The sequence below is a fragment of the Grampus griseus genome (assembly GCF_964374135.1).
Source record: "Grampus griseus genome assembly, chromosome: 1".
NCBI classification, from domain to species: domain Eukaryota; kingdom Metazoa; phylum Chordata; class Mammalia; order Artiodactyla; family Delphinidae; genus Grampus; species Grampus griseus.
This window is the reverse complement of record NC_139017.1, coordinates 140,559,478-140,583,104: the sequence shown is the minus strand read 5'-3', so window position 1 is coordinate 140,583,104 and position 23,627 is coordinate 140,559,478. Positions and strand designations below refer to the sequence as shown.

The 23,627-nt window shown below is 42.6% G+C and overlaps 1 pseudogene across 1 annotated transcript in view; it reads right to left on the bottom strand.

The window, feature by feature from the left end:
* The window catches only part of LOC309830836 (calreticulin-like), a 33,542-nt pseudogene extending 18,080 nt beyond the window's left edge, over positions 1–15,462 (bottom strand). The window contains exons 1-2 of the transcript in view: positions 15,363–15,462; positions 3,460–3,560 (exon numbers count right to left, since the gene is read on the bottom strand). The product of the transcript in view is annotated as a calreticulin-like (transcript). The remainder of the gene's footprint in view (positions 1–3,459; positions 3,561–15,362) is intronic.
* Between the last annotated feature and the right edge of the window lie 8,165 nt (positions 15,463–23,627).

Genomic DNA, 23,627 nt, shown 5'->3' with positions numbered 1-23,627 from the left:
AGCAGTCAGAGAAACCTAGCACTTGGTCTCACCAATCTCTGCTACATTCTTACCTACTGCATGCCGTCCTGGTGACGTCCTGGATGCTTTACACACATAATCTTATTCAAGCCTCAGAGCAACCCTGCAAAATTGGTACTATCTTCACTTTTACAAATTAGGAGTCTGAGTCACGGGGAGGTGAAGTGACCTGCCTAGGGCCACAAGGCTGGTAAGGAACTAAACTGGGATATTTTTTTTAAATGCACCCACTTTATTTTTTTTTAATATTTATTTATTTATTCATATATTTGGCTGTACCGGGTCTTTGTCATGGCACAGGGGATCTTCGTTTCCTCATGTGAGATCTTCATTGCAGCACAAGGGATCTTAAGTTGTGGCATGTGTGATCTTTTAGTTGTGGCAGGCGAACTCTTAGTTGCAGCATGTGGGATCTAGTTCCCTGACTAGGTATCGAACCAGGACCCCTGCATTGGGACCGCGGAGTCTTAGCCACTGGACCACCAGGGAAGTCCCCTAAACTGGGATTTTTATGACATGTTTGACTGATTCTTTCTTTCCCTTATACCATACTGTCTCTGATTTTCAAGAGATACTTAAATACTATTCTGAAGCTTTACAAAACAAGCTCTGTTTCTATTAAGACCCCATGGGTGGCCAGAATCAGGCTCTGTCGTGCACAACTGCTGTGGTAGGAAGAGGTCCAGCACAGACTCTTAGAATAAGTAATAATTGTTGCTAACATTTGTTGAACACTTCCTCTTTACCAGGCAATATGTTTCATTCATGTGTATTACTACTCTTAATCCTCATAAAAACCCTATGAGGTGGGCCCTACTAATATCTCCACTTTATCATGAAATCATTGAGGCTATTTCACTTGTCCAGAATCACACAACCAGTCTATCTAATTCCAGAGCCCCCAACCCGAGACTTTATCTCCTCATCCAGAGAATATCAGAGCTGTAAGGGGTCTTAGAGCCTTTCTAGTCTAACTACATTACTTTACAGGTGACAAAACCAAGACCCAGAGAGGGAAAGTTACTTATCTAAGATCATATAGTCACAAGTGACAGACACACAAGCCAAATGTCCAGACTTCCAGGCTAGTGGTCTTTTCATTATTTTAAGCTGCTGCCCAGCTTTCTGGTTATGACTCTGTCACTTTAATTCTCTGAGTCTTAGCTTCCTCATCAGCAAAATGTGGATAATTAATCATACCCCAGAGGGTTCCCGTGAAAGTTAAATGGGTAAGAGATGTGAGCAGCACTTTGTAAACTGTCAATATAAAGTGCAAGGGACTATCATTATTCATGCTTGGTGAGGGTCCTTCCTTCATGATCCCACAGCTCTTTGTAATTCGTTGGGTCACATTATGTTGCAATTAAGTTTATTTCAGTCTCTGAATAATTTTTAAGCTCCTGAAGAGCAGGGGCATCTTTAATATAAAGATCTAAGGGGAATTCCCTGGCAGTCCAGTAGTTAGGACTCTGTGCATTTACTGCCAAGGGCTTGGGTTCGATCCCTGGTCAGGGAACTAAGATCCCACAAGCCACGTGGCATGGCGGAAAAAAAAAAAAAAGATCTGGCATAGAGGAAATGCTCAATAAATATGCGTTAAGTTGTTCAGAAGGATCACAGGTGCTGATTCAGATGTCTCTTGAGCATTTATTGCACACCAGGCTCTGTGCTTTAAGCACTTTCATGTCTAATATTACATTAGGAGCTGTCTATATTTTAAAGAGCATGCTTATTTCCCCAAAGACCTCAAGGGAGGCTAGAATAGCCAGAGAAGACTTCATGGAGGGAGGAGTGGGCACAAAGGAAAGAGCACTGAACCCACAGGTAGAAAACCAAGTCTTGAATTTCCACTCTACCAAACTTAGCTGTGTAACCATGTGATTTCCCCACACACACACGGACGCCCCGGAGCCTCGTTTGTACCCAGAACCCTTTTAGAAAACCAGGAGGTACCTAATGAACCTGAGTAGGATGAGGTGTGGGGAGCAACAACCAAGAAATCAAACTGAGAGTAGAGGACTTCCCTGGTGGTGCAGTGGTTAAGAATCCGCCTGCCAATGCAGGAGACACGGGTTCAAGCCCTGGTCTGGGAAGATCCCACATGCCGCGAAGCAACTAAGCCCATGTGCCACAACTACTGAGCCTGTGCTCTAGAGCCTGCGAGCCACAACTACTGAGCCCATGTGCCACAACTAGTGAAGCCCGTGCGCCTAGGACCAGCGGTCGGCAACAAAAGAAGCCACCACAATGAGAAGCCCGAGCACCGCAAGGAAGAGTAGCCCCCGCTCACCGCAACTAGAGAAAGCCCGTGGGCAGCAACGAAGACCCAGTGCAGCCAATAATTAATTAATTAATTTTAAAAACAAACAAACAAACTGAGCGTAGGTGGGCCGCTGTGCAGACTGAGCCCTCAGAAGAGTCACTCAGACAGCCTCCAGTTCTCTTCTCCTCGGGAAACAATTTTCCAGAGTGGATTTAAATGAGACTTTAAATGTTCAAGCCAATTCGTAATTCTCCTCTTTACTAAACATGAAAATGAGATTCATAACAGTAGCCAGGAGAAAGAAGATGGGAAATCACTCCAGAGGACAATCAATGGATTCTATTTATAGGACAGAAGCTTTCTCAGACAAAAAACCATTGCCTAGAGCTCCTCCTTCCCTCCTAATAATTATTTGGCTCTTACAGCAGCCCTGTCTAATGAACATGGCAAATGATGACTATTATCTCCATCTAATATCAAGGCTAAGAGAAATGAAAAGTCTTGCCTAAATTATGCAGCCAGCAAGTCATAGTTCTAGGTCTGTCTGCTCAGTTCTCTATTGTAGCAGGCACCTCCAGGGGAGAGCAGTATTTGGGGGTTACATAGTGCTTTCCCCTGTTTCGAGTGCAGAGTGTTAAATTCAAAAAATCCTAGGGTTGGGGAAAGCAGTATGGTCCGGGGTAATGAACACAGTCCTGGAGTCAGTCCTAGAATCAGGTCTCAGCCCCACCTCTTGCCAGCTGTGAATATAGCCTTGGGCAAATTATTCAACTTCTCTGAGGCCCCCTGAAAAATTGGGAACATAATAGTAACCATCTCATGAAGTTATTAGGAAGATTAATGGGGATAATGTGTCTAAGAACTTTTAAATACCTGTTACTCAACAAATACATTATTATTTTTGTGGAGACTTCATCCTTCACATTCTACTACTTCTTTTTATTCTAAGAAAGAGAAGTGAACTGGTAATCACAAATAAAAACAGTTGTATAAAACTCAGAACTTTCCCAGTAAATTAGTATGTTCTTTTTTTTTTTGACATCTTTATTGGAGTATAATTGCTTTACAATGGTGTGTTAGTTTCTGCTTTATAACAAAGTGAATCAGTTATACATATACATATGTTCCCATATCTCCTCCCTCTTGCAAGTATGTTCTTAAATTGTAGTAATTACCTTTACCCTATGCTTTGTCTCTGTAAAATTTTCCTGCAGTGAGCTGAAATTTGCCATAATCCAGCTTATGTTTAGATTCAACCCATCTTTTTTCCATCCATCTATGGAGTTAAGAAGTAAAGCAACATATAAAAATGGTTTGTGTTTTTTTAAAGACAATGAAATACAGCCAAGGCTGATCAAGTCTTATGGGAACAGTAACGGGATATCAAAAGGTAACTCTGAACTACTATATAGCACAGCGAACTATACTCAATATTTTCCAATAACCTATAAAGGAAAAGAATTTGAAAAAATATATATGTAGGTACAACTGAATCATTGTGCTGTATGCCTGAGACTAACACGACATTGTAAATCAACTATACTTCAATAAAATAAAATTAAAAGTAAAATAAAATATATTACTCCAGTATTCCTGAAATCCCCCTCACTATCTGATGCCTGAACCCCACCATTTATGCACTACCATATGATTAGTGTTCCATTAATGCTCTAACCCACCCTCCCCTATGAAAGTGAAATCCTGAAAACCACTACAGGAATGTTTGTTTGAAAGGCATGAGACACTCTCATAAAAGTTGATGGAAAATACGGTTGGGGGCCTGAGCCCTTATACATATTTACGTTTAGTAAAATAAAATAATAAAATTAGCTTACCAGGTAAAGAGATTAGCAATATCATTTTATACTTCTTGAATTAGTAATGATGATATTGAACAATCAATTTCCATTTACCCTTTTTTATTGCTTAAACTTTTTAGACTCTCCTCTGCAGTTTCAAGGAGAGGGTGATAAATTTGTTTTGCTTTGGCATAGATGGCATATAGACAAAGAGGCATTCTTTTTGGGACCTGGCACTCCATCCAAAAATTCAGTGCCTCTCTGATTTTATGCCTCAGAGTTGCTGACTCCCACTTCCTGGACCCACCACAGTCCCAGAGTCATGGGTCAATTTGGCAGCTTGAGATGGAAGAGGCCTTGAGGGTAGCCTTTATTTTGTCTCCTCCCTGCAGCTGAATTTCTCTTTCTCAAATCCGACTACCCAATATCTAGGGTTATTGTCTTAGCTCTGCCCATGAAAACCCGTATCAACATACCTCTAATAACGCCACCCTGAGTTGGCTCTGTTGACTCCTATTACTCAAGTCTAACAACCAACGACCTCCCTTCCTGAGGCCCAGGGGCTTGCTTTCTCTTGTCTTCCCCGTCACTCCCAAGATCTTCGTGTTACACAGGTCAGAACGTCTCAGTGACGACCTCACCCATCACTCCTGAGGGAGGGGCCCCAGGAGATTCTTCCTGCCTCAAGTTGCTGTGGCTTGAATGAAATGGATCCTGCTTCCCTGACCATAGTTGACGCAATGAAGGGTAAGAATTGATGTCAAAGTCAAAAGATTTGTTATTATGTGTTAGACCCTTGTGTGGCTCCCTGAAAATTTCCCCTCATTTACTCCCATGGATAATGCTTTAAGATAGATATTATTAGTTCCATTTTGCATCTAGTAAGTGGTTCACCTGAGATTTGAACCCAAATCTGTTTGATTTCAAATACTGCCTCTTCTCTGGAAGGAGAGGGGGATGCAGGGAAAAGTGTTATGAAGAGAAAAAGCTTATGTAATCATAATAATAGCTACTGCTTAGCAACTACATGTCAGGCATTGTGCAGAGGACCTTACATGCAGTATCTCATTGTAGTCCAATAATAGCTCTGTGATAAATGTCCTATTTTTTCCCGCATTCAAAAGATGAGGAGAGTGGAACTCTGAAACTTGTCCAAGAACAAAGTTTGTAAGTTAGATGAGTAAAGCAGGCTTGGACCCAGGGCTCTGCAACATCAAAATCCGTGCTCTTGATCCCTATACTCTACGGCTTCCCATGAAGTCATGTGTGTGAAAAGTCCTTTATAACCTAAAGAGTGTACAGCAAATGTAAGAATCAACCATAGTACTTTACAGTTTGTAATTAATAAAGTTATTTGTGTATAGTCTGAGTAATGTCTGTCTTCCCCACCAGACTGAGAAGTTTCATAACTATTTTACTAACCCTTGTGTCCCAGTTTCTAGCACAGAGTAAATCACCAAAACATTTGCTGAATGACTGAATGGATGCATGGTCATGCCTTTTGCCTATGCCATAGATTCTCAGCCTTACAAATGGATTGACTCATTTATTAATCCACTTGACAAATGTTAATTGAGCCTGGCATGCATGTTGAAACAGTTTACAGCTTTCACCTTGAACTTTATGGTAGGAGAGGTTAGAACAGAACTCAGAATTTCTTATCACTAATCATTTTTTCTGGGTGAACAGTACTGATGCTAATCTAACTTGCCACAGTTTAAGATGTCCTCAAATAAGCAGCCTTTCTTGTTAGGAGAATAATGTCACCTGGTTAATAAAGTTCCATTTTAATGTTTTATACTTTTCCTCTTAACATCATAACATCTTAACATCATAAAAGGCTCAAGCCAGAACGACCCTTCGTGGTCACTAACCTGACCTCCTTGTATTGTGTATAGAGAAAATGAAGCCAAGAGAAGGAAGCAACTTGCTCATGGACACAGTTGCCAGTTACAGAGCTGAGACTAGAGCTCAGTTCTACTGTACTCTGGTCCTGGGCTCATTACTCCTTCATTCAACAAATACTTCTTGAGTATTCATTTTATGCCAGGCACCAGGGGCACAGACTTGAATCTGACCATGTCCCTCCAGGGACCTACGAGCTTCAGGGAGCTCAGAGTCTGAAAAGACAGACAAGTAAACAATTACAATACAGTGTGGTAAGGGGAGTGATAGAGGGACACACAGGACAGTGAAATTCAGAAAAGCACTGACTGCCCTCCAGAGTCAGGGTAGATTTCAGAGAAGGCATGCCTGAAGAAGAACTGAAAAAGGAGAAAAGGTAGGAGTGGGTGTTCCAAACAGAATGCCTTGCATGTGGAAAGGCCCTGAGGCATGAAACAGCATGGTGTTTCAAGCAGTACTGTATGGTTTTGCAGGGCAGAGGGGCCAGATCAAGGAGAGCTCTTATTAATTGAGAGCAAGAGAGCAGTGTATTTACCAAGATTGGATGCTACCACCTTTTTTTCCTTGTTAAATCTTTCCTTCAAACTGTTCAAATATCTGTATGTCCCCAGAGATCCATCCAACAAAAAATAACAGGTGTTTGGGTGTTCCCACATCTAGCCGATAAATACACATAATCACAGCCACATCTGTAAAGATGCAGAACCAAGGAGGCCAACTAACAATGATTCTTCTGTCAAATGAACTCATTTCCAAAATGTACCTCCCAGGATGCCTGGCTTGTGGTGTAGTGCAAATCAGAAGACTGGGCTAGGGCCTCATCTTTTCCACTAGCTCCAGCAGGATCTTTAGCCTCTCTGAGACTCAGTTTATTCATCTATAGAAAGGTTTTACCTACCTCATCGTTTCTGGGAGAATTAAATGAAACAGCATGCAACACATGTGTCAGGCACATCGTAAGTGCTCAATAAGTACTACTTGAAGCCGAATCTGTATATGTGCATATGTATACAAAGATACATAATATCAAAGGTAAAGAGAGAAATATTTGTAGCCTTGAAGGTAAAAGTTGTGCCTTCCCCAGCACCTAGTCCTGAGCCCGGAACAGAATATGTCCTTTAGAAAATGCTTGCATAATTAGATAAAAATACATATTTGCCACATTTATTCAACATCATCAGATTATATTTTGCAAAGGAGAATTTTCTAGATAAACTAAAGCTTACCTCTTCAGGTACCAACATTTTGTCTACCATTTTCAATGGAAAAGTTTTGTAGACATTATAGAAGACCCTGACCCATTATGTAGAGAATCCTAAACAAAATTTTAAGTTTCTTGAAGACTCAAGCTCTGTACTAGGCTGTAATGTACAGCAGAAGTGTGAGTTTGTTTTGAAATTTTTCTGTCTCCGATGTTCCCGTTCAGCTGTGAGCACTCACTTCTCCCTGAGGTCAGTGTGTTTGCCTCTAGCAATCTACCCAGCTCTTGTGAAACCGGTGGACCCACGTCCCACTTACCTGCCTGCCAACTTACCTGTTCACTTCCTTTCCTTTCTTTCTGTCTACCAGTCTAACTGCATGTCTGCCACATAGACCATAGTCACTCAGATATTTATCAACTAGTAAGAAGCCTTATGGGGTGGTGAATAGCACTGGATAATAATCCTGGGTCAATCACTTTTCTGAATCTGTGTTCTCATCTGTAAATAAGGATTATATTTAAACTCTTTAAGGAAAGGAACACTGTGCACATAGTAGGTACTCAATAAAAGTTTGTTGAATGATAGATTGGCATGAGGACCAAATAAATTAAGATAATAGTAATAATTATTATTAATTAATATCAGGATGATGATTAATAATAACTATTAAAATTATTTTTTTTGCTGTCATTGAATGGGCACTGTAGTGGGCCCTCCATTCATTTTGTAAGCTGTCATTTCTAATCAACTATACCCTAAGAAGCAGATAGCCAAGTTTGCTAAGAAAGTGAACATTAAACAAGAGGCCATATGTTTGAACTATGATAGAATTAAAGTCCTTCACTTACATTTTTGCAGAGAACCTATACTGTGCCAGTGTGAGTGCTAGACGCCAGGGTACAAACAAGACATAATCCCTCAAAGAGCTCAGGGTCTAAACAGAGAGACAGACAAATAAATCATCTGCTTTTCTTATTTTATTTTTCTTGGATTTTCAAAGTAAATAATTTATTGTAGAAGATGTAGAAAGCCCAGAGGAAGCAAATATGCAGTAAAAATATCCATCATCTACCTCCCAAGATGACCATTGTCAACATTTTGCTATATTTCCCTCCAGCCTTTTTTTTTTCTTTTCTGTATGTTAACAACGGCTCCTGCTCTCACCTCCACATCCCTGCAGCCTCTGGAGAGATCCTTGCCATCAGTTTGTACTTGAGACCTGGAAAGGCCAGCTGGATCAGGCCTCTTGGGTTTGGGCATCTGTCCAGGGTGATTCTTCCTCAGGCCCAGCATGTCCAAGTATCCACAATCCACAGATGGTCCCAATAGCTTATCAGTCATAAGCCTGAGCAGCAGGCTGTTCCCCAGCCCTGCTGGGCTGTCCTCAGCAAGTCTGAGCCAGCTGGGCACAGAGGTCCTTTGTCTCAGAATGTCTCTTCAGCCAAGTTTTCATGGTCAAGTCTGAGAACTGACAGAATTAACATTCACACACACGCGTGCGCACACACACACACACACACCCCTTGTGACTTCTGCATCATTCAGTCCCTCATCTGAATTCCAGTTTCTTTCTGTCTGATTTTGTACTTTGACAATGGCCTTTGCTGTCACCATTAGCTCTCCCCCTCACACCTGTTTATGTCACTAATTCAATGATTCTCCAATTCAATCAACGACAATTCCTGCATATTTTAATGTGCCCTTTTTTTAATGCGAAGTCTGAGATTCCAAAAGCTCATGTTGTCCCTGAGGCCACTGGTATGATTACCTGCTGGTCACCTGACACTTGGCAGCTTGCATAAGTGGCCAGTGCATCCTTTATGGAGGTAAGAGACCTGGGTTCAACAAACATCTCTGCCGCTGACTCACTGCTTGACTTTGGGAAAACCACCTCTCCTCTCTAGGTCTCAGTTTTCCCATCTGTACAATGAGAGGATTGAATTCTAAAAACCCTCTAGTTGCCAAGTTGCAATGTGGCCTGGAATAGTCTGAGAAAACAGCAGAAAGAAAGGAGCCTGACTCAAGCTCTGCCACAAACCCATAAATGGTCCTGCCATGTCATATCCTCTCTCTGGACCTCAGTTTTCCCATCTGTAAATGGGGAGAAGGAGGCCATTTGGAGCTAGATGAGCAGTCAGAGCCCTTTCAGTTCTGACATTCAAAGAATCTAAGCTTTACCTTTCTTGGGGTTGCTAGGCACTACTTAAAATGTGAGCTAGAGGGCTTCCCTGGTGGCGCAGTTGTTGAGAGTCCGCCTGCCGATGCAGGGGACATGGGTTTGTGCTCCGGTCCAGGAAGATCCCACATGCCGTGGAGCGGCTGGGCCCGTGAGCCATGGCCGCTGAGCCTGCGCGTCCGGAGCCTGTGCTCCGCAGCAGGAGAGGCCGCAGCAGTGAGGGGCCCGCGTACCGAAAAAAAAAAAAAAAAAAAAAGTGAGCTAGAAGGCCTTCAAGTACCAGATTCATGGGAGGCAGTGGGGTGGGGAGAAGGAGTAATGTGAGAAAAATCAGCTTTGATATCACACAGTCCTGGGTTCAAATCCTGACTTTGCCATTTAAGAGCTGTGTGACCTCAGACAAATTACGCAGTGTTTCTGAGCTTCAGTTATACTGTTTGTAAACTGGAAAAATAATTACTTTACAGAGTGGAGGTGAGAACTGGAGTGTGTAAAGCATCATGCCTAGTGAGTAAAACTATGCTTAATAAAGGTTACCTAAGGCATCAAATACAGTTTAGCTGTAAAAGCTAGAGTTCAAAAGGAGGAAATTCAGTTCCAGAAAGAAATGGAAAGAACAGTTCTCTTCATTTTTAATAGTTTTTAATTAAAAGAGTAACACAGGTTCATTGTAGAAAATAAAGTAAAAAAAAAAAGTCATCTGAAATTCCATTATTTACCATTTACATTTTGGTATATCTTCATCTATTCCTTTCCTCTATGCACAAATATATTTTACATAGTGACAATATATGCCTTATATGTAGTTTTGTACCTCTTACAACTAAGCTTAGATCATAAACACTTCCCCATGACATTAAGAACTTGCCAAACGTTATATGGCTGTATCATACTTCACTTCATTGGGCCCCTGCTGATGGATATTTAGGTTTGTCTCTGAATGTTTCCAATTATTAATAACATACCCCATCTCCAGTGACCTTCCATCCATTCCAGTTTAGCCATCTGCCCCTGCATTCACACCTTGGACCTTATTGTGACCAGAAACTGCTCCACCTCTGAAATCTCAAACCCAAACTCCCCGCTCCATGATTGTGGCTTTCTATCCTCCAAACTCTCACGCTCTGTTACTCAAAGTACACCTGTTCTTTGATCTCCTCCATTTTTTTCCAGTCAACTGTCTCCTTCCTATCTAATTCTCACAGTCCTTCCTTCTTCCCTCCCTCCCTCCATCCTTCTTTCCACAGAATTTTATGAGCATTTTCTATGAGCCGGGCACTGTACCAAGTGCAGGGGTTGTAAAGTTGATAGAGATGTGGATCCATCACCTTGCTCACTCCTCTCGACCATTTGCCTTTCTGCTCACTCCTCCCCTGCCCATTTGCCTTTCTGCAAAAGCCCCACTGTGTCATCCAAACCTTCCACCTTCACTTTCCCTTTGCATCCCAAATTACCTACTTGAGCCCTACATGACTTCCTCTCTCAGCCGGGATTCTCCAAAACATAGCCCACAGCCGTCCAGTTCATTTCCCAGGCAGCCTTCCATCCCCACCACTCTGGGTCGTGAAATGGTCTCTTAACTGCAAAATGCAATGAATGCTTTCCAGTTTGCCTATTTGGCCTCCAAACCACTTTTGACACTAGCTGTGTAAACTTGGGAGGGTCACTCAACCTCTTTGAACCTCAGTTTCCTCATCAGTGAAAGAGAGATATCATCTTTCTGACAGAACTGTTGAGAGATTCAATAAAATAAGGTATAAAGAAAAAAATCCACTGGTACACAATAAGCATTCCTCAAAGATTAAGTTCTGACTCACTGCATTTGGTTTCCTGGGTCCCTGACAACCAGGAAGTGTTTGCCTTGGCTAGTATGAGTATTCTGATCTCTCGAAAGAGTCATTTCCCAGTGCAATTCATTCATTCATTCAAAAATAATTGAGTATCTGCTATGTGCTTGTTCTGCGGGCTACAGACACAGCAATGAACACAACAGAGAAGCACTGTGTTCTCAGGAAGTGAATCTAATAGTGAGGAGAAAAAGAAAGACAATGAATAAACATGTAAACAAGAAATGCATCGAACAGTGAAAAGTATTCTGAAAAATTAAGCATGCAAATGTTCATGAGGGAACTTTCAGGGGTGATGGAAATGTTCTATATATTACTTGTGGTGGTGGTCACACAGGTGTTTATATTTTTCAAAATTCAGTGAATGATACACTTCAAATGGGTGCATTTTATGTATATACATTATATCTCAAAAAGGTTGATTTAAAAAAATTAAATCATACAAAGGGATAGATATGTATATGGGGGGATAATTTTTGATAGAGTGAACAAGAAAAGCCCCTCCGACATTTAAGGAGACATTTAAGCAGAAACCAGAATGATGAGAAGGAGTAAACCACGTGAAGATCTGAGAGAATATTCCAGGCAGAAATCACAGCAAGTGCAAAGGCCTTGAGATGGGACTGAGCCTGGAGTGTCTGAGAAACAGCAAGAAAGAACAGCCACTGCGGCTAGAATGTAATGAAGAAGCAGGAGATAAGATTGGAGAGACAGGCAGGGATCAGATCACAGAGGTTCTTGTAGGTCATGGTGAGAAGCCTGGATGTTATTTTAAATCTAATAGAAAGACAGTGGTGGGGGCTTCCCTGGTGGCGCAGTGGTTGAGAGTCTGCCTGCCAATGCAGGGGACACGGGTTCGTGCCCCGGTCCGGGAAGATCCCACATGCCGCGGAGCGGCTAGGCCCGTGAGCCCCGGCTGCTAGGCCTGCACGTCCAGAGCCCGTGTTCCGCAACAGGAGAGGCCACAACAGTGAGAGGCCCGCCCGCGTACCACAAAAAAAAAAAAAAAAACAAAAAAAAAACGGGAAAGACAGTGGTGGTTTTTAAGTTCCAGAATGCTACAATCTGATTTATATTTCAAAAGGAGCATTCTGAAATTTAGATGAGAAGAGACTATGGAGTAGCCGGAACAGAAGCATAGAGGACACTCGAATTCCTGCAATAGTCCAGATGAGTGGTGATAATAGCTTGGACTAGCATGGACAGTAATATGAGAGGTAAAAAAAAAAAAATACCGTATTCAGAATATAATTTGAGGGTAGAGTCAATTGGACTTGTTGCTAGATTCGATGAGGGGAAAATAAATAAAAAAGGAATCAAAGATGACTCTTAAGGCTTTTGACCTAAACGACCAGGTGAATGGTTGGGGCACTTACTAAGATGGAGGAAACCATGGGAAGAGCAAGTCTGGAGGAGGACACAAGAGTTTGCTTTAGACATGTTAAGTCTGAGATGCTCATGAATTTATGCACATCTGGTTTGTATACCAGCCTCATATGAGTTTGGAAGAACAAGCCAACATCTAAACCTTCCCAGGTCTGAGTACCCTAACAGTATTTGGTTTCCGGGTCTTCTGCTCTGAGGATAAGCCTCAGAACCCTGGTGACCCCACTACCCAACCCTCCGCAGTCATGAGTAGCATCAGCCCCTCAGCACATCTCTCTGATCTCTCTTCTTTCAGCATTATAATTACATTTTGGGTTGATTCCTTTAAAGTAGGCACTGAACATCAAAAATTAACGTCTCTAAGTCCTACTGTAGTAATATTGCTTGGAACATCATTTTTCTTCATGGGATGTGATTTTTGGATGCATGCGTCTGTGTGTGCGTGTGTGTGTGTGTGTGTGTGTGTGTGTGTGTGAGAAAGTTCAGTTCAACCATTCAATTAATCCTTTTTTTAAAAATAAATTTATTTATTTTTGGCTGCGTTGGGTCTTTGTTGCTGTGTGCGGGCTTTCTCTAGTTGCGGTGAGCAGGGGCTACTCTTCGTTGTGGTGCGCGGGCTTCTCATTGCAGTGGCTTCTCTAGCTGTGGAGCATGGGCTCTAGGTGCGTGGGCTTCAGTAGTTGTGGTACGTGGGCTTCAGTAGTTGTGGCTCACGGGCTTAGTGCTCCGCGGCATGTGGGATCTTCCCGGCCCAGGGATCGAACCCGTGTCCCCTGCATTGGCAGGCGGATTCTTAACCACTGTGCTCCCAGGGAAGCCCCAACCATTCAATAATCCTTTACTGGGCACCTGTCTAAGCCAGGCACTGACTTTGACACTGGAAACAGAGAAGAATCGGGTAAATGACAACCGTAGTGTGAGTAGGGCTGACACAAAGGAAGCGTAGAAGTTGAGGGACCTAGCGGAGGCCTAGGCAAGGCTTCCTGGAGGAGGTGATATCAGGCCTTTTCTGCACATAAGGTGCTGGATTTTGTTCATGATCAACTGTCTTGGGGTTTGGGACTTAGAGCCCCCTTTTTTTTTATTCCAAGGAGTATTTCAGAAATATTTGTCAATAACACCCTTGGGAATTTCACTCTTGCCACACTGGGCAAGGAGGGTTCGGTCCTTGGGGAAGTGACTGCAGATCAGTGCATGTTCTCTGCCTTCTGACAGGAAGAATTGTGTTGTGGGTAAAGCTACCCCAGGCAAGTGGGGGTGGGCAGGTGGGGCAGGAGCTAACAGTCAGAAGCTTAGCCTCACAGGGTTCACTGCATAGGATAGCTGAGGTCAGTCAGGAAATGGGGGACCAGCAACCTACACTTGGAAGAGGCTTGTCAAAAGGTTCCGCCACAGCCAGTCAGTGAAGCTGAGGGCTTCCTGCATCACACCCTTCAGCCAAATCCTAAGCATCTCTCCTGTCTGCCCCTTCCCCTATCTCCCCACATACCCCCTACCAACCCCCTCCCCAAAGCCTCTCCACTTTTCACCAAGAAGATTACCATAGCCTCCCAGATGGTTTTTTTATTTGCTTGTTTTGGGGGTGTTTTTGTCTCCAGTCTCAACTTTGGTCAGTTTCACAGTACACTGTCCACATTTTTGTTGATATGTTCTTTCTAATACCCAGGCCAGATCTTGTTTCTCCCCAGCTTGCCATGTTCACTAGCTTCCACTGCTTTCAGAGAAAGGCCAGGCTCCTTAGCCCCCTTGATCCAGCCCCTGCCTGTTCTCCAGCCTCCCCTCAACCACCCTCTCTTTCACAATTTCCAGTTTCCTGAAGATGCCACTGCTGACTGTGTCATAACTGGGAACCTTTGTACATGCTGTTCTTCTTGCCTGGAACACCCTTCTCTCCATCCCTGCCCCCCAGATAAATTCTTACTCATCCTTCAAAACCCTGCTTGGGTTTCACCTTCTCCCTGACACTTTCCTGTCCGGTCCCCTTGCCTGGGCTTATTCGTTCCTTCCTCGGCACCATCTCTGCAGCTTGTTCTCAATACAACGTTACTTGTATTGCATATTAGGGAATTGAATCTCAGAAAGGGGAAAGGGCTTATGCACACTTTCACGGTAGAATATAGACTCAAATCCAAACAATCCTGATTCCTAGGCAAGTGCCCTATCCACTGCACTCTCAAACAACTAATCACATTTTACACACACACACACACATGCACACGCACACGCATGCGCGCACACACACACACACACACACACACACACACACACGAAGAGTATTTTGTGGGCTGAAACAGTACCATTGAACATCTGTCCTTAGGTAGATAAGCCCTAATTCTCTAATATTCCTGAGTCATTCCAGGGAGGAGGCTGGGCAATGAGATCTCCTACATCCTCTGAGCTCTGATATTTTATGAAACACAAAATTTTATTATCACAATTAGCACTCATATTTTCCCTCCAGAGTTCACTTCTGTTTTTTGGATGAAGGGAAGGGAACCAGCATTTATTGCATACCTACTACATACCAGGGGAGATGCTTTACATAACTTATCTCATTGAATTCTCATAACAATTTTTGCAAGATGCCTTTTGCTGTCCTCGTTTCATAGGCAAGGAAATTAAAATGTAGACAGGGTACACTACTAGCCCAGGGTCACACAGAGATTTGAACTGTAGATGGCTGGGGCAGGTGATTGAGGAGGAGCAGGTAGGGTCCCGTCTACCTTCGCCCCCCATCCCCTCCCGCTCCGCCGAGCGTCTCACCCCCATCTTGGAACTCCTCACGCAGGGAGACCCGGCGCTGCCCCCGTGCCCCCAGCACGCAGGTGGCCAGCAGCAGTGGCCACAGCGCCAGCCCCTTCATCTCGCGGAGCTCGGGGTCTCCATGCCCAGCCTCGGAGAGCCGCTAGCCTAGCCAGGTGCTCCGCTCTGCTGCTGCCTCTGCCCGGGCCCCGGGGCGATGGCTGAGTTCACCTACACCCCGCACCTGACTGTCTCTCATTTGCGGCCTTGGGGGTAATAATGACCGCAGCCAATGACTGGGGACCACGCGCTGAGAGTGCTGGAGGATGGAGGTGGGGGGAAGGTGACCAAGTGTTGAGGGAGCTACAGGGCAGGGTCCCTAGGGAGTGGGGGCATGGCAGGGCCAGCTCAGGCTGGCCTCTGGGGTCCCGCGAGCCTGCTCATTGGTGGTGCAACCTGTTTCGAATTGCTGTCACATGCTTCCTTCCAACATCCCTCTGTCCCTCCATCCTTCCATCCCTCTTTCCTTCTATCCCTGTATCCTTCCTTCCATCTACCCATCCACCCACAGGGCCTATGCAGGACAATGACAGTGTGATGTCTGTCTAACAGAAACACCCAGGGCCTGAGGGGGCCCAGAAGAGGCCTTAAATCAGCATGAGGTCTCAAGGAAGACTTCCTGAAGTGGGTGACAACAAAGGTTAGCCAGGCAGGAAGAAATGGGGAGAGAGGAGCAAAAGGAATACTGTGTGCAAAGGCCCAGAGGAGGGAAAGATTTGTAACTTAATATCACTTCTACAACGACCCAATACCATGCAATCGGTATCATTTCCCTTATTTGAGGCAAGTGAAGCTCAAAGAGGGAAAAAAGCACCAATATTAGTTGATCATCATATTGTGTGCTAAGCACTGTACCAAGAACTTGCCATGCATTATAGCATTTGATCCTCACACTAACCTTACAAGGTCAGTGTTATCTTGTGAGACTTACTTTACGGACTCTGAGAGACAAAATGACTTGCCAAGGTCACATAGAGATGGAACAGGGACTGGAACTCAAGCCTTCTCATTCCAGTGCCTTCACTGCACCTTCATTCAGCTATTTATCTGTTCAACATCTATGTATTGAGGTCCTACTATGTGCCAGGCACTGGGCTAGGTGCTGAAGATATACAGTGGAGAATAAGGCTGACAAGTCTGCTCTCGTGGGGCTGACTTTCTAGTCGGGGAAACAAAATCATTAAGGAAGCAAACAAATATCATATAATGATAGGCATTCAAAAAAGCAAAACAAGGTTATGACTTAGAGAGTTGGAGAGAGATGGGGGAAGGCTGATAGGCTGGGAGAAGAGAGGGAAGTCCTCTTCAGGACTGGTACTGGTTGAGATCTGAATGAGAAGTCATGTATTGATCTGGAGACAAGTGTTTCAGGCAGAGGCAACATCAAGGACAACGGCTCAGAGAAGGGGAATAAGTTTGTCTTATTTGAACATTGGAAAGACAACCAATGTGGCTTGAGCAGAGTGAGCAAGGAGGACAGTGTCAAGAGGTGAGAAATCAAGAGTTTTGAATGGGCCTGTAGGCCATGGGAAGAATTTATAACCGGTGCAGTGGGAAACCCTTGAAAGGAGTGACATTATTGGATTTATATTTTAAAAAGATCACTTTGGTCGCTGTGTGCTAAGCAGAGGATGTCAATATATAACCAATTAAGGTTATTGAGTTCACAGTAAAAATATATAAATCTGGAGTTCACAGAAGAGGTCCTGGCTATAAGTATAAATTTGGGGTCATATAAGTGGTATTTTAGGCCACATAGCTAGATGAGGTGGTTTCAAAGAGTGAGGGGAGATTGGCCAAGAATCATGCCAGTACCCCAGCCCTGGAGAACCCCAACCCTGAGAGGTGGGCAGAGAAAATGGAGGCAGCAAAGGAAACCATGACTGGCTCCTAAAGAAAGGGTTTCAAAGAGCTTCCCTCAGAATTCTAGGTTTTTTACCCATTGGCAGGACAATCTTCTCTCTCTTTTTTTTTTTTTTTAGGATGCATGAATCTTTTTATTTATTTATTTATTTTACATCTTTATTGGAGTATAATTGCTTTACAATGGTGTGTTAGTTTCTGCTTTATAACAAAGTGAATCGGTTATACATATACATATGTTCCCATATCTCTTCCCTCTTGCACCTCCCTGCCTCTCACCCTTCTTATCCCACCCCTCCAGGTGGTCACAAAGCACTGAGCTGATCTCCCTGTGCTATGCGGCTGCTTCCCACTAGCTATCTACCTTATGTTTGGTAGTGTATATATGTCCATGCCTCTCTCTCGCTTTGTCACAGCTTACCCTTCCCCCTCCCCATATCCTCAAGTCCATTCTCTAGTAGGTCTATGTCTTTATTCCTGTCTTACCCCTAGGTTCTTCATGACATTTTTTTTTCTTAAATTCCATATATATGTGTTAGCATACAGTATTCGTCTTTCTCTTTCTGACTTACTTCACTCTGTATGACAGACTCTAGGTCTATCCACCTCATTACAAATAGCTCAATTTCGTTTCGTTTTATGGCTGAGTAATATTCCATTGTACATATGTGCCACATCTTCTTTATCCATTCATCCGATGATGGACACTTAGGTTGTTTCCATCTCTGGGCTATTGTAAATAGAGCAGGGCAGTCTTCTCTTAAAGGGAATGCCAGAATTGCAATTCAACGAATATTTCCTGATCACCTGCTGTGGGCAGGATGCTGTGCCAAAGGGGAGACAAAGGCAGAGAGGACCCAGTCCTTGGCCTCCAGGAATTCTTTTTTTTTTTTTTTCCTCCAGGAATTCTTGAGCTCCCTGGAGAGATAGACCATTAGGCAGCTCACTTAGGAATGTGGAAGCCTGAGTATGGTGCCCTAAGAAAGACAAGAATGGGAATTCCCTGGTGGTCCAGTGGTTAGGACTTGGTGCTCTCACTGCCAGGGGCCTGGGTTCAATCCCTGGTCAGGAAATTAAGATCTCACAAGTCATGCGGGCACACACACACACACACACACACACACACACACACACACACACACGAAAGACAAGAACAGCAGGAGCACAGGGTCACAGAGCCATAAAGATGTGCCAGACAGCGTCCAATGGCTTTACTTGCATCATCTCCTGCAATCCTTGTAAAACAATAACTACTGTTATTTCCACTTTACAGAAGAAGGAACTGAGTCTTAAAGATGGTGGGAAACTTGCCCAAGGATACACAGCTGACGGGTTGTAAAGCCTAGATACACAGCCAGGTCTGCCTCACTTTAGAGCCCAATGCTTAATCACTCTTTAAAATTTTGTGATTGTCTGATCGGGCTGGAGCATAAGGTTCCTGGGAAGATGGAGGGTCCGGAGAACAAGACACAAGGAGATAAAGTGAAAAGGTGGGAAGGGCCAAATTCAAGGTCCAGGCCTTGAATGCCAGCAGGAGTTTGGATTTGGTTCTTCCGGCCAGGGTTTTCCAACCTCAACACTAGTGACATTTTGGGCCAGATAATTCTTTGCTGTGGGGCGTCTCTCCTTTGCATCGTAGGATATTTAGCAGCATCCCTGGCTTTTACTCATTAGATACCGCTAGCACTCTCCACTCCCCCACAAATGTGGGAATTAAAAATATCTCCAGACATTGCCAAATGTCCCTCTGGGGGCTGTGTGCAAAACTGGTCTACAGTTGAGAATTGCTGCTCTAGGCACTGGTGGGGTTCAGGGTTTTGAAAGGAAAGTGAGATGATAAGCATTAGGAGTGCTCCCTTAACACTAATAACCTCTACCTTTGTTATACTCAAAACGTGAGAAATTGTATTATGTTTCAATTCTGATAAATTGGAATCACCCGTACTACTTTGGTAACATTCCCACAGACTCTGTTCATTTTTTGTGAAAAAAGTAGATTAAGTTAAACATGTGTTCCTCAGAGGCACTGTAGCTTCTTCGTTGTTATATTCTCGGTTCCTAACAGACTGAATGTTAAATGAATGGATGAATTTAAATTTTTTTATTATATACATAATTATATTTATCTTTAGGACATCATGCTGACATCAGAGATTTGTCAGAGGTCCAATATATAGTATAAGATAAGCATCTTTGTTTGCAAGGAAAGAAAAATGTGTGTTTTAATCTTTTGACCCCAAGATTCTACAAATTGATAAAATGCATAGGCTTCATTTACAGGTTTAGTTTCCAGATGGGTAGGCCCACATGATTTTTGCAGCATTCACAGAGTTTTCTTCAATCTGTAAGAATTTACTGTTCATTGTTCACTGTAAAAAGCAATTTGGGGTGACTTAATACAATTTAATTCGGCATTTATTGAGCTACCCCTAGGAACCAGGTACCAGGAGAGGAATGAAGGCACAGTTTCTACCCTCTAGATGCATCTAATCAAATGGGATGTCAGGCTTACCAGGGCCTGCCTGACTTTGTTCTGTCTGTTACCTGCAGTGTGACTTTTGGCCAGTCAGGGCCATATTATGACTTTTGTAGGCCCTAGGCACTTTTGCCCTCATGGGCCCCAACCTCCATTAAAAAAAAAAGTATTTAAATATATGTGCATCGCTGCATGGCATAAAGACAAATATAATTCAGGCTGGATTCACTATTATATATTCATTATTATGATATTCATTTTAAAATTCTGATTTAAAAAGAAATTAATGTTAAAACATTTTCTTGGGCCCTGAATACTATGTCTACCCTGCCTAAAGTATAAGTTGGCTCTGGGGCCAATTACTGACCTCACCTAGTTCTCATTTCCTTCTCTTTAAAATTCTAATTTTGAAGGGTCGTTATGAGGTTTACTTGAGATACTTAGAAGCTACATGAGGGCAGAAACCAAGTCTGATTTGTTCTCCATTGTATACCTAGAGCACTTGACAAAGAGTAAGCACTCAGTAATATGAATGTGAAATTATCCTCACAGTGCCAGAATACAGTGAACACTTGACAACTATCAGATTTCTTCCACCAGATGTCCTAGAGAACAGTTCAGAGCATACATCATAAATACCAGAAAGCTGGAATCTATGGTACAGACTCTGACCGTAACAGAAATTTGGGTCAGGAAGGATTGTGTGGCTCCGTCAGTTCACATGCTTTTTAATCTTATTTGTCAGTATATACATGCCCTGGGTCCACTTAATTACATTCATAACCCAATCTATCATTAGCTATATAGATAGGGGAGTGTTGAAAATCATCAATTTTCTACTCCTGTATGGTGCGTTTATGCACCATTAACTTGTTTATGCAAGAAGTTGTACCAGTATTGCTGTGTATCTCCAAATCCTCTGCAGATTTAATCACAAAGCTACAGAGTGAATGCAAAAATTATGCATCAAGGCCCATGTTTTGGAAATCACTGTGTAGTCTTGGGAATTAGATAGGAGGTGAGATCTTTGTAATTGATATGCTTCCACTTAAGGGTTGGAACCCTGTGAACCTGTGAGAACTTTTTTCTGTCTAAAGACAGTGTGTCTGCAGTTCTGCAGGGCTAGCTGGAAGTTTAAACTCTAAACAATAGATATCAGAAGGAAAAGAACTTTGCAAACGGTATTCAGTCTGGCCCAGGTCTCCCTCTCTAGCCCCATCTCCCACCACGGGTTCACTGGTTTACCTCACCCTACCCCATCTGGAAGGATATGCCATTCCCCAAATGCACCATACATAGTCTCAAAACATTATGTCTTTACCTATACTGTTCTCTTTGCTTGGAATATTCTTCCCCTCTTCATTCTGGGAAACCCCAGAGAGAGTACCTATTCCTATGAGCTAATCTACTAGTGTTTGTTTCTCCTCCCTGAGTAAGAAAGCAAAGTTTTCATGTTGATAAGCTCAGCTCAAATGTTATTTCCTTTGGAAGCCTTTCCTACCTTCCCTAGAAAGAAAGGAAAAAAAGGAATGCACTTGGGTGTTGGACACCAGTTATGTAGAAGTACTATGCTGGATTCTTTGCATTTATCATCTTATTTAATCCTCAGGGCAATTCTGTGTGGGAGGTATTCTTATTCTCAGTTTCAGAATCTGAGGTCTAAAGGTTGAGTATCTTGGCCAAAGTCCCATGCTAGTAAAGGGTGGAGGTTGCACTGGAATTCAGTTCTGTCACTGTCTCTCTCAGGCAAATAGTTACATTACTGGAGCTTTCAAAGCCTTCCATCATACCCCTTCCCTAACACGTCTCATTGTATGATTATTTCTATACCATCATAATCTGTCTCCTTCACTAAACTCTCGAATGAGAGACCAAATCTTACTTCTCTCTGTATCCCGAATGTGTGGCACATTGACTGGCATACAGTGCGTACTCAAAACATGTTGATGGAATGAGGTGAATAATAACAAAGCACTTGGCAGTCTGCAAACCATTTTCAAATATATGACTTCATTTAATTATAAATAAGCATAAGATAAAGTCTCTGCCTTTGAAAGCTAGCAATATAAATGAGAAAAGCCATATGCAGGTGTAAAAGATAATGAACAAACAGTATTAGGAATAACAACATTGTATACCTATACAAAAAATGTCAACTGAGGCCAAGGAGAATGAGGACTAAGAAAAAGATTTTAGACTTGGAGAGAAAACCATCTTAGAGCTCCATTTGGGGGACATGGCAAGACATTTTTAATACCTTGTCTTATTTCATCTTCACAAAAACCCAGTGAAGTGATATTGCCCTTATTTCCCAGAAAGGGAACAAAGTTTCTTTGTTTGAGAGGTTAAGTGTTTTGCCCAAGATCACACAGCTGGTTTATAGCAGAACCTGTTCTATCTTCCAGTCTCTAAAAGCTCTCTGTCTTTTCTTTTTTCTTTTCTTTTCCTTTCTTTTCTTTCCTTTCCTTTCCTTTTCCTTTTTAATGATAGCTGGATTATTCTGTGCCAATATTTTAGGGGGTGCTAATAATTTGTATGTTACTTTTACAGGTAACAAAAACATTTTAGCAGGGGTCTTCTGGCTAAACATTGTGGTGTAGTAGAATGTTTAGTTGTAGTAGTATGTTTTTTGGTTTGGGTTGGAATCCACGTAACTTACTTAGGATGTGATGGCAGGAAACCTGGGTGGGAGTAGGGTAGTGAGACAGGGGAGTGAAGAAAGCCAAAAATATATACATTATCAAGCTAGTTACCATGGTAGCCCACTGGAGCTCAGTTATGCTGGGGGACTCTGGGACACAGTATAAGACACATTCAGGGTGTCTCAATGGAGGGGTGAGGAAGCTGAGGTATTATCCACCAACTTGCCATCCATCATTGAGTTAAAAACTGTTTCTTGTGACATTAAATCTCTGAAACGCCTAGCTTGCTCTGCCCATAGGCCAAGTATGTTCTCTGGACAGAAAAAAAAAATTAAAAAAGTAAAACCTTCAGGCAAAGAGCTGCAAGTATTCCCTGTAAGTGGCTTTCAGTGTGTAGACGTGAATGCCAAGAAAAAATGGACAAGAAACCATTAGCATCTACTACAGAATGTAATGGGATACAAATCTTGCCTCTACCACTTCATTCTACATTCGAAAGAAATTCATTAAGTAGTTATTGTAAGTCCATCATACACTAGGTCAGGGATCAGCAACCTATGGTTCAAAGGCAAATCTGTCCTGCTACTTATTTTTGTAAATAAAGTATTATTGTAACACAGCCATGCCCATTCATTTATGCTTTTGCCCTACAATGGCAGAGTTAAGTAGTTGTGATAGAGAATGTCTGGTCTGCAAAGCCTAAAATATTTACTATCTGGCACTTTACAGAAAATGTTTGCCAACTCCTGGGCTAGGTACTTTGGATACTGAGATGAATAAAATAAAAAACTTCTGCCCTTAGAGAGTTTCTAATCTAATGAAAAAGGCAGATGCATAAACCAATAAATGCAAGAAAGTGTTACAAGTGCTATAGTAGTCATTCAAATGAGGGAATGATAATCTAACTAGTTGTGGGAGAAATCAAGAACATCTTCATAGGTGGAGGGGGCGGGGTAGTCTTAAAAAAAAAAGAAAATCTTTGTAAAAGACATGACAGACACTTTAGCAGAAACCCTAAAATGAGTGGGTATTTTTTAGACAAACACAGAGGAGGAAAGACATTTAACACAGAGGGGGCAGAAATAGCAAAGATGTCACACAGATCAACAATGAAATGAATTTAGGAAACTAGTGTCATATTTGGACATGGGTAGAGGAGTGACTCTAAGAGTAAGACTGAAAAGTAAGGAATTAAATTTTATCTTTTCTTTAGAAATATGAATGGCTCCCACAGTCAGTGTGAAG